This window comes from Myzus persicae, unplaced genomic scaffold (genome assembly GCF_001856785.1).
Source record: "Myzus persicae strain clone G006 unplaced genomic scaffold, MPER_G0061.0, whole genome shotgun sequence".
Classification (NCBI taxonomy): Eukaryota; Metazoa; Arthropoda; class Insecta; order Hemiptera; family Aphididae; genus Myzus; species Myzus persicae.
Window position 1 is genome coordinate 183,616 of NW_019102204.1, and position 11,855 is coordinate 195,470.

Sequence of the window (11,855 nt, forward strand, 5' to 3'; positions counted from 1 at the left end):
CTTATATGCAAGAATTCGAGATTATATTATACACAAAATAAAAGGGGGCTTAGACACTTAGTATGCCGGAATAATGCAATTTCCATAGTCTATTAACTGAAAGCATACAGACACCATGTACTAGACTTTTTATATGAATTATTCAACTTAACATAATAGAATTCACGTAATTCACAATAAGTATAAGAAAATAAAAGTTAATTTATTTTTCTAACATTACAATACCGTAGGTACCTACTTACATTCAATTTTAAACTTTAATTAATTAATTTATAAATTTGTTCTTGATATTTAAAAATATTAGGAGATAATATATTTTTTTTTTAAACTCTAACAAATTTAAAATTTGATTATAGGTTTACCTTTCCATTTATTTTAACTTGTGGTTATAATTTCATATAAATTACTAAATTCTAACATACATTTACTTTTCTCGTTCTGTGACTTTTATTTATTAAATGATTCGAGTTTTTTAATATTTTACCAATTCATAGCAATCGTAATATTAGATATTCATATTTGTATTAAAACTCTGGTTAAGAATAAGTGACTATGTATTATTATGCACAAAAATAATTTTATATTAGAGCATTAACCTTTATTATCAAAAATTACTCTTTAGGTATTTAATTAAATCAAAAATAATTTAAATAAAATATAAATTATTTATATGGGTACATTATGAATAAGTATTACATTAACAAGGGAATAAAACAGAACTTAACAAATCTCTTAACATTTATTCAAAATGATTATATATTTATATATCTTAATTCTGTTTATTCCTGATCAAATAAATTAATATTTTAAAAATTGTCTTTAGTTAATAAATTAAAGAAACACAGTTTTAATTTATTATGGTAATTTTAACAATTCAATTTAAATTTAATTACAAGCATATAATATTTGAAAACATTGAAATGCTAGTTCTAAATCTAACATTAACCTAAGAATAATACATTATTAACATAATCAATAAGCTACAAGACATAATTATTCTTTATATTTTATTTTTGAAGAAAATTATCAATGTTAATTTAGTAAATTATAATTACAAGTGTTATACTTCCATGTGGTGTTCTATAGTGTTTAGGTTTGAAAATCATGAAACTGTGTTTAATTATCTTTCGTAACCTACTATATATTATAAAGCATTTAAGCTAAATCAAATTTAAGTTATACACGCGTACCCAGAGCCTACGGTACTAACAGAATAAGACGGCTACTACGATATACCGATGTGTATCGTCACTGGTTTGAAACTGCTCAGGGTAGCATCTATCTATTAGGAGAAGACCTGTCTAGAGATCTGGTTACCCCCCCCCCCCCAACCTCTTTTCTGAGAAGGCAACAAAAAATCCCTGATCGGTAGGACATAGTCCATAGAACACAAAGTTCTAAACTTTTAAAATAAAAAAAGAGACAGCCGTGCTGTTGTAATCTAAATGACAAAAAAAAAGGGCAATGGAACTCGTTCTGCTGTATATAAAAGATGGAAGTCAAGATTACTAGACCACTGAGTGAGTTAACTGTACTGGAGTCTGGAAAAGTGCACAATTGTAATTGAATGATAAATCATTGGCATGCGAAAAACGATTCTGAGAGGAGACCACAGTCTGTTAACCCTGCATAGCTAAGTATATCTTAAGATATTTATATTGCTGTAAGTAAATAATACGACGGTAGGATAAATTATTTTTGGCCAGAACCATTGCATTTATTACATTATTATATTATTATAGTAGTATTTTCTATGTACACAACACATAAAATATATTTTGTTATTCCGCATAACTTTTGAGTCGATGCTGACTACCATATGACGGTATAAATAAGTTAACTGTGTAAATTGGCTATAGCTTAAAATATATCTAAATATTTTGAAAACTCCATTGTGTATAGTAAAGTATAATGATGTAGGTAAGTAAAAGTTTCTCAAGTCCCCGCGATTAATATTTTTGAATTACAACGAAATAACTAAAATCATTATTTTTCATTTGAATTTTATTTAGTTAAAATTTTAACATAAAATGTCTATATAAAAGTTGTGCATGTCTACTTTTAAAATTTGTTGGTTTCATTAATAACTACTTATTAAGAACTTTTAATTACATAATATTTAAGCCTTAGCTATTATAATTGAGAATCTTATACATTTTTAACTATATATAATAGTTTTCAGATTTTGGAGATTTTGATGAATTGTGTCGATATTTGAACTTCAAATGCATACAATAAAAAATTGCCCTGTGTATTTTTAATATTTTTAACCTGCTATAAGAATAATTTTATATTAGTATAACTCTACATTTCAGTTTTTATCGGTTATTATGATAGTTAATATTATACAAATTAATTATATTACGCAACACCTGTTTTTAGAAATTAACAAATGTTGCCAAAAACAGAAACCCTTTGATGTAAAATTATGTTTAACGCTTTTGTCGTGAGACGCGATAATGTCTCTTGAAACACTAACATTGTATCGCCAGTTTGGATTATGTTGTGGAATATAATCCACATTGTCTCCTATTTGTCTCAGATTTGTCAAGACACAGCATTTTGCTGTTTAGTAGTCAGCTTGGAGTAATCCCGACAAAACGTGCAACAATTTAAAAAAAAACAGCAGTAGAGAGCTACTTTTATTTTGGAAGTAGCTTTAATGTTAGTTAAATAAATGAACAAAATTACGTGAAGTTTTTCCGTTATGCACCTTATGGGTTCACATCAATATTTTATTGAGAGCTATACTATATATTTTTAAGTTCATAAATATTCCGATACACAAACAAAATTGTGATGGTGAACTGGGTTCAATAATTTATTGATACTGCAATGATATTATGTTTCAAAATATTTTTTATATATATTTATGATGAATATTATGAAAATATATAGTCATCAGTTAGTATAAAATATACATCTTGACGTATAATAAAGAAGTTAACCATATTTTATTTTATATTACTTTGAAATTATCTGATGTTAGGATATCCTTTTTTGATATTATACGTGTTTTGACTTATAATATGTAAATATTTAAATAATTATGTAAAATAATACTAAAAATTATAAAAACCGAAAAATCACTCAACACAAATCAGACACTGAAATAATTCTGATGGTGGTGAATTATTACAGTAATAATATTATTAAAACCATTTTAAATCTAAAAAAAATAACATAAATAATTTGTTGCACTTAAGCAAAAACTATAACGCTATAGGTACGTCTAATATGTGGTATGGCAAAGAGAGTAATCGAAAGATTGCTGCCTCTGAGCAAATGGAATGCATGTGTGATCGTGCAGGGTGATTGACAGACGACAGAGCTAAAAATATTACTGCAGACGAATAATTTTCAAGACGAAGTTCGATATTGTTTTAAACGAATGACTTGTTAGAGTCTTTATCGGGTTTTGGGTGAGTATAGTGTACACTTGCTTCTGAAAAATTAAAGTTTGCCTCCCCCCCTCCCCCCACACACACAAACTAAATTTAAAAAAATGTATCAAAAAAGATAAACGTGTAGAAACGTCACATAATAGTTTAGATCGTATATGTAGTTGAATAAAAATATTTAGTGTCAGATTTTAAGGCAGCTAATTATATAATATGTTTACAAACTAGACTAGATTTAACTGATTTCTGTATGCTAACAAACGGAATAAGAAAAATAAGACAACGCGTGGAAAAAATTTTTAAATAAATATTGAAAATATAGGAGGAGACCAATAAAATACAACGTTGATAAAATCAACGAATTTCCTTTCGGCTATTAAACTAAACATATTAATACAAAACAAGACCGAATCAGATAATTATGTATTAGAAGGTCGAAAAACCCTATAAAACCAAACCATAAACATAACTATTTAATAATAAAAATTGTATTTTATCTTTTAAAGAATAAAGATAGAATAATTAAAATTAAACTTAATAATAGATATGGATAATTACACTTAAATTATAATAAACACGACGCCACGTGCCCACGTGACATTTTATGATTATATACATTACATACTAAGCCAATTATAGCTAGTAGTGGCTAAATAACAGAACCTATATTATGTATAAATTGTTAAATTATTTATATAAAAAATAAACAAGTGATCTAGACTTTTTTATATTTTACCAAACACAATCATAATACCTAAGATTCATAGGTACCTATGCACTTTATTCATTACCACATAACTGAGAATGCCTTACTTAGTTATACATCACCGTTTAATAAATAAAGAATATTTAACTTTTTTTATAATTATTTTTTAATGATTTGTGTGGAATATGTATTTATATTTTATACCTTATAAACAAAATATCGATTATATATCTATTGTATTATATGAAAAAATAACTTTATATTTAGCCACTGTGTTCTCTGACGGGCTTCGTTCAACTAATCACTTAAAAATTTGAAATCCTCTTCCGTGAAAAAAAATTAAATTTTTGTGTCGTTTTCATAAAATAAACAAAAAGCGTTAGTGTTTAATACGAGATTAAGAAAAAAAACAAGGGTCGGTACCTATATACATTTGAAATGCTTCAAGACGGAATCTTAAGATCTAAGTTTATAACGAATGCTATATGTTTAACATTTGACTAAAAGGTTTTCATACTAAACACGGCTTTCTTTTCTTTACTTGAAAAAATATAATAAAGGTTTAACCTAACCTTCTTTTTTCAAGAATAACTATAATATTACACCATTATAAACCATTAGAACATATGGCGACAATAGAATAAAGTATAATATATAAAATATCTGCAATGTCTAACCTAACCAACATTTCAAAATTATCAACATTTTAAAGATTTTAGTAGAATTTTATTCATACCTAATCCATTATCCAAGCTTATTATAGCTAATAAATATTGAGAAAGAATATCAAACTCAAAAACTTTGAATTTTTTGAATAGCAATCTGATTTGACATTGTTGATAAGACTCCAAATCCTCCAAAAACCCACAAATCAATCACACAATGAATACATTTATTTTTAATAAACATAAAATATTAGTTACAGCTTTCAGAAAAATATATGTGTTATACATGACCGATCCCTATGCAAAATACCCACAACAAATCATCACAGATGATTAATTTATAAAACTTTGTTTTTAATTTTATTAAACGGAAATTTATGAAATAAACTATAAATTCAAATAAATATTTAATTTATTTTGTACTTTACTGATATATTATTTTTAAAAAATGAATGCACTTTCCTGTGCTTAATCTTAAGTAGGCTGTGGGTAGGTTCAAGAGTCAAACTATATATAGACAAAATATTTATATTTCTAAACAGTCAAATCTAATAAAAGTTTTACAATTTTCGATTTCTAACAAATTTAAAGAGTTTAAAGAATATAATGTATGGGCCGTTGAGTCTAAAACTTGAAAGTCACTATTAAGAATTTTATGAGACATAAATTATGAAAAACATATCACAATATTCCTTAAAAATCGTAACGAAATAAACTATAGTTTGTAAACACGAAATATTCTTAGTATCATTTTAGATTTTACAAAAGAATAGCATAGAACTTTAATGGTTTTATTTTTAACTTTGAAAACATTTTTAATCATAAAATAAAACACTGATATAATAAAACTACCATGTTTATTGCTTTCTTGCATTTATTCAGACTTAAATCATTAATGATCAGATTAAAATAATGATTCTACTCTCTAGATAAATATAATCCCTAAACCTTTTTGTTCTATCAAATATGTACCAACCTAATAAAAATCATATTTTAAACATCAACAAAAACTATGTCTAGACCCCAAGGCGCTACAAGCATGATTAATCAAGCTAAATTGTCTCATTAGCTTCAAGTTTACGTGTTACAATTAAGTGTGATAATTATTATCTGCGAGTGTTTTTCAATATAAGAAAAGAATAGATAATCTACAACAAGAAAATACTTGATTATGTGATCTTTTTAACACATTTTTTTATGCGTAAATTTGTCAATCATTGCAAACGAAAATCAATTATATTGAAAATCAGTTCATTATAAAAATTGTCAATGGGTTGGTAAAAAAAAAGTACAGCCTGTAATCATATTTTTAACTTTGAAATGTCCATCTGCCCTACTCCCTTTTCACTGTCCGCTGTCAATTACTGAAACTTGATATTACCTATATTATTATTAAACTCATTTAAACTGACGCATGCAATAAATTTAATTTTCTCCATAATAAATATTTTACAAGATTTATTTTGAGAAAATTTGTAATATTACTACACGTACCAAGTTTAACAGCGAAGTGCGAACTATTATTATGGAGTTTTAATTGCAGGATATTTCATTCAAGGACATTCCATATGAAGCGTGAAAATGAACAAAATAATATCTTTATCAGATTTTTGGTCTCCCAAATTTCTCCCTAAATGTATTTTAAATAAAATCGTATGCAAAGGTACAGAGAATCCAATGGTTTGGACACACAATGAGACTAGAGGAAACAAATGAAGTTAGAGCAGCAATTGAATACAAACCAACAGGCAGAAGACCCAGAGGCAGACCCAAGAAACGATGGATAAAGTGCAACAAGATCTTGAAAAGCTAGAAGTAACAGATTGGGAGGAAAGGATACAGGATCAGAAAAAGAAAAAGAAAAATCTTATGTTTACCGGACAACGATATTTTCAGAAAGCTCTACAGTCTATACATAATGGTATCAGCAACTAACAATATCACCTCCACAATCACAATTTTGGGGCGTTTCTTTCATACGTGGTCCCGGTACAAGAGCAGAATGCCGCTTAGCACCCTTGTTGAACATTAACCGACAACATTTTCATTTCTATTAGACATTGTACTAGGTACTAAATCTTACGATATACATAATATATAGGTCATATATTTTGTTTTCAACCCAAAGACTTTATTTCAGACCACTACGTGCCGGAGTAGTGATGTAGCTTGTAGGATTCTAAAATCGTAAAATCGATTTCAAACGTTGCCTAAGCGGTGGCGCGAAACTATAATAAAAATATGTGCATGGCAAGACGTGAAATACGGAAACCGATATCATGAGTGTACGAAGAAAATAACAAGCTTTTGGTGAAGGCGAAACATCACGACCGAAGTTCAGCGAAACCAAAACGTTCAAACGAGCACAAATGTACAAATGTGTCAAATTTTGTTTTGCCTATTTTATCTTGACCAATGACGACTCGACGTAAAAGGTTGTGAATAACTTGTGATACATGAGTTCGTATTAAAATTATTTTTTTTTCGTTCTACTTTGATATTATACATATACTTATACGTATAAGCTTAAACGTATGCCTTAAATAATTGTCACAGACGGCGACTATGTATTATTGTTAATAAAAAAATTGCCTTAAACGTCAACATTAAAATATTTATTATTATGTTTCTTGTTTAATATTTAATTATTCAAATAATGAGAAAATAAAATATAATGCATCTGTATATACGTCTGAGGTCTAACAGACGTATACAAAATATCATGACCAGATTACCAATAGGGACTAAGCATCATAAAGCATCATAAAACATTCAACACAAGGCTTTCGAATTATTTGTGACTTACCTTGTCAAAAGTTAAAAGTATACTTGAGAGTAATTTTTAAACAAAAATAAATAAATCAAAACGGAAGTTTAATATAGTAATCCCCCTATTCTCTACAAGGAATAATTTTTTACAATTACATTAATTTAAACTAATATATTTCATTATTATTTCTGGTTGAATTGTAACAAAATAGTTTAAATTATTATTTTTCGTATATTATAAGCCAATATCACGATCAATTAAGAAAGTAATACCTAAATAGACAATCAATTATTTACTGTACCTCGGTATCGAATTATTTTCTTTTTTCTCCTTATATCGATCAAGTCAGTTTCCGATTACTTCATGGCGTTATTCTAATAGGTACTATATCTTATGTTCAACTACAGCTATAAATCCTTTATTGCCCCATTTTTCTCGCAATCTCGGTATTTAGACGGGTCTGTTAAATTTTGATTTTTCATTTACACTTTATTTTGTTTCTTCATAGAGTTAATATTTGAATGATATAATGCTTATGTAGATAAAAATTGTTTTCTATTTCATATTTGTACAAACAATAATAATAATATTATGCATTTCCAGTCTTACGATATTTTGAAAATTTGTATAATTTAACTTAATTTCATTTTAATACTTACTTTAAGCATAAAAAAGTAACTTTTGAGATGGATGATAAATACATTGTCATCAAAAGTTCTGTACCTATGTGTTGTAAAGATTTTAGATAAAGTTTTCATAAAAAAAAGAGAGAGGGAAGGATTAACCTATTATAAACTAACCTAGATTTCCCATTTGAACTGAGTTTAGTATTCTTACTGAAACATTTTTCAACCAATGATAAAATTTTAAGAACCATAAAATGCGTCTTCTTTTATAAATTCATATTATTCTATATTAATTTTGTTTATTATACCTTTCATACTTGTTTGAACATGTTCCAACAAAAATCAATTTTATGTTAAGATATAATTTTTTTAAAGTATTTAGGAGCTCAAAGTGTGAAAAAAAATTATGGGGTGTTGTGCCGCAGTTCAACGTTAAACCTGTGTGTACTTAAAAGTTTGCATAAAAAATTCTTCAAAAATATTCAAAAGTTATTTATTATATATCGTTAAAACTAATTATAAATACAATTTCTTAATTATTTGTATAAAAAAAACAGTATTTAACCTTTTACGTTCATACATTTTATAAAAACATTGTGAAAACGTTTGTCAAATTCTCATTCCAATTGCCTAACCCTTGTGTAGGAATACACTAGGAACGTATTATCTAATTTTTGTCACCTTGATAGGAACTAAGGTACTATATTTTATGTTTTACCTGTAAGACTCGTGTAAAAACTTAGTATTTCTCCATTGTTGAATCAAAAATACACGATATAAACAAATATAAACATACTGAAATGTAAACATTGTAGTATACTCTAAACAAAAACGGTAGAAATAACTCTGAAATTGATTAAACGATGAAATTCTTTGTTTATTTAAAAAAATGCTTCGTTTATAAAACCAACAAAAAATAATGTGAGCATTATACTATAGATCTCCATGCTATAGACAAATTAAATTAAAAAAGATTTTAAATTGCATAAAAATATGCATATTATATAGCGGTAGTAAAAATGGTCAGCCTTAAATTGTCTCTGTGTTTCATTTATACGTGTATTCCATTTCCCCCATACGTGAATAAGTGAAATGCATAACGGTGCACTGTTTAACATACCTGATAGAACGCGTTAGGAATAATTAAAAAAAAATAATAACCTTTCTGAATCAGTTTAATAAGACCCGTCTAAATCAAATAATATTTTGCGATAACAATATTTACGTTATCGTGACACAAGAATATAATACGATAATACTTCAGACCGTCGGTGGATAATATATTTCCGGTCGGGCGAAAAAATGTTACAAAACTATTATGTTTCAATACGGCACAAACTATCATGCTACCTAACTCGGTGGATACCCGCAGGAGCGTTGCGTCGTACTTACTATTCTAAGAACGAACGCCGTTCGTGATGCGGTCCGCCGTGACGGCGGTGATATGTGGCAACTCGCCGAGTTTTTCGAAACCGAAAAACGATTTAAAGCAATGGGTCGATGTTTCGATACAATAAACATTCGAAAGTGCATACCTACAATAGTCATTAAGTATATGAAATTAAAATTTGAAATCTCGCTAAACAAGAACTGCAGAAAAACAAAATATTAAAAAAAAAAATCAAAACATATTATTATACATAGAACTAAAAAAATCTAATGTTTTTTTTACACTGTTCATAATATATAGATCTACTTGACAAAATAAATAATTGATGAACATTTTCAATAATATGAATTGTTACATAAAATGAACCTAAAATTCTTTGGTGGGATTCGAAACAAAGTCTCCGATAAAATTTTCTAGCACAATAACCCAACAAATTCATTTTTGTTAGATTGGGAATTTATTGAAATTTCGTTGATATATTTGGACTTCAAGCTGATATTTTGCATTAAAAATTAAAATGATTAGTTGATTGTTCTTTAACTAAATATGCTTTCCCAGGAGTATTATTTTATAAATATGCATATCGCATTCAGTAATTTAATAAATGGTAATTCTGAAAAAAACATTTTTATTACCTGTATACATACAAAGTGGATATAATATAATATATAGAACCTGTACATGTTCGGCCGCAAACCGACTTTACATACAACTATTAATAAACGGTGGAAGCATCCATTTTTCTGAACCATATTTTGATCGAATTTTCAACTAGGTAGTTAACCATATTCCATATAACAATAAGGAAGTGATAAGTAGGTACATAATAATATAATACTATAAATATTATACTAAATTCGAATAGCAGGGTATACTCAATATTTATTTTATCAAACACTTAAATTAATTTTGGCTCAACAAAAAATATTATTAAAAGAAATTTCAATTTAAAAATTATCTCATAAGATTTTCCCTTAGAGTTAGATTACTGATTACATGATACTATGGGAGAATAAGGCGTTCGAAATGTTAAACAAAATAAAATAGTTATTATACGTCCAATAGCAATTTACCAGACAATAATTACTCAATACTAATATATAGTTAGTTGATACGTGACGAATAATTTTTCAAGACCATCAAATAATACAAGTCTGCCTAGCAATTTTAAATTGTACGGATCGAATACATGCTATGTGGAGTATCGGCTCGTCGCTGAGCTCTACGTCTTAGTAAATAAACTCTTCCACACTCAAGTCGTATTATACAACGTTAGGTATTTTCTCTTTTTATTTGTGTAGAAAGGGGGGGGGGGAGCAAAAATGGTCACTTGTGCGAGTGTATAATTCACTCTTAACCTTCAAATAATCTTTTTGATTTTCTATTTATTTGTTAGATTTGTTCTTATTGAACGTATTTGAATATACATAAATATTTATGACATATTTTAAAAACATGATGACTGTCGTATTAATAATACATCTGGAGCCATAATGTGAGAAAACAACAAATTTTTAATACAGGACAACCCTCGATTTTTCTTTCGGTGGTAGGCTATGATTTCGTCCCCCTCCGAAATGCCAGTATGCCACCGCTGAAAAAATATAACATATTATATACTTACCTATAACATAAGATATACTAAATATACCTACGGGTCACTCGCGTGACCATAAGCCACCGGAAGGCGACAACGCTAAAAGTATTTTTAAATCGATATGCGTATTTATTATATTTATACGGGACACGTCGTATGATGGGGGCACACGTCGCAAGTTATTTACGGCTAGACGAAAAATATACATCGTACACAGTTACCTTTGCGTCCATGATGGCCGTGGGGGCACGCGGATCCATCTCCTGGTGCCTTGAATTTTCCGAAAACGCCACCGCGGGGAACTGCCGACGGCCGACGAGAGCGTCGCGTGACTACTGCCGTTTCGGCGGCCGGCGGGGCACGATAAAGGGGTCCTTTGGAGAACGCGCGACCACGGCGACCACTGCGACGGCGGCGGCGGCGAACTGTTGCTCCTGTCTCTTTTGGCCTGCGCGCATCGCGTATCTGCGGCGGCGGCGGCGGCGGCGGCGCTGTCTGCGGTTCGCACACGGTTTGGACCGCGAACGACGATTATAATGCGTTTCCATTGCAGTAAAATAATAATATGGTATTTTATAATGAGAATGAAAATCTCCGGAAGATTTAGCGGCAACCGGAAGTCGGCCGCTGGTACTCGGTGTATAGGTATCCGCGTATAATGACGATGTCCGCCAGTGGCGGTCAAGCGCGTGACTGGGAT

At 28.9% G+C, this 11,855-nt stretch overlaps 1 protein-coding gene and 1 long non-coding RNA gene across 2 annotated transcripts in view; one reads left to right on the plus strand and one right to left on the minus strand.

Annotated features, from left to right (window-relative positions):
- Positions 1 to 7,656, plus strand: part of LOC111031572 — a 31,945-nt gene extending 24,289 nt beyond the window's left edge. Inside the window, exon 3 of the long non-coding RNA XR_002604218.1 lies at positions 6,316 to 7,656. This is a non-coding gene — a long non-coding RNA (uncharacterized LOC111031572). The remainder of the gene's footprint in view (positions 1 to 6,315) is intronic.
- The window catches only part of LOC111031570 (calcitonin gene-related peptide type 1 receptor), a 145,605-nt gene extending 134,045 nt beyond the window's left edge, over positions 1 to 11,560 (minus strand). Inside the window, exon 1 of the mRNA XM_022311585.1 lies at positions 11,377 to 11,560. The gene's annotated coding sequence lies outside the window, so the exon portion shown is untranslated. The remainder of the gene's footprint in view (positions 1 to 11,376) is intronic.
- Between the last annotated feature and the right edge of the window lie 295 nt (positions 11,561 to 11,855).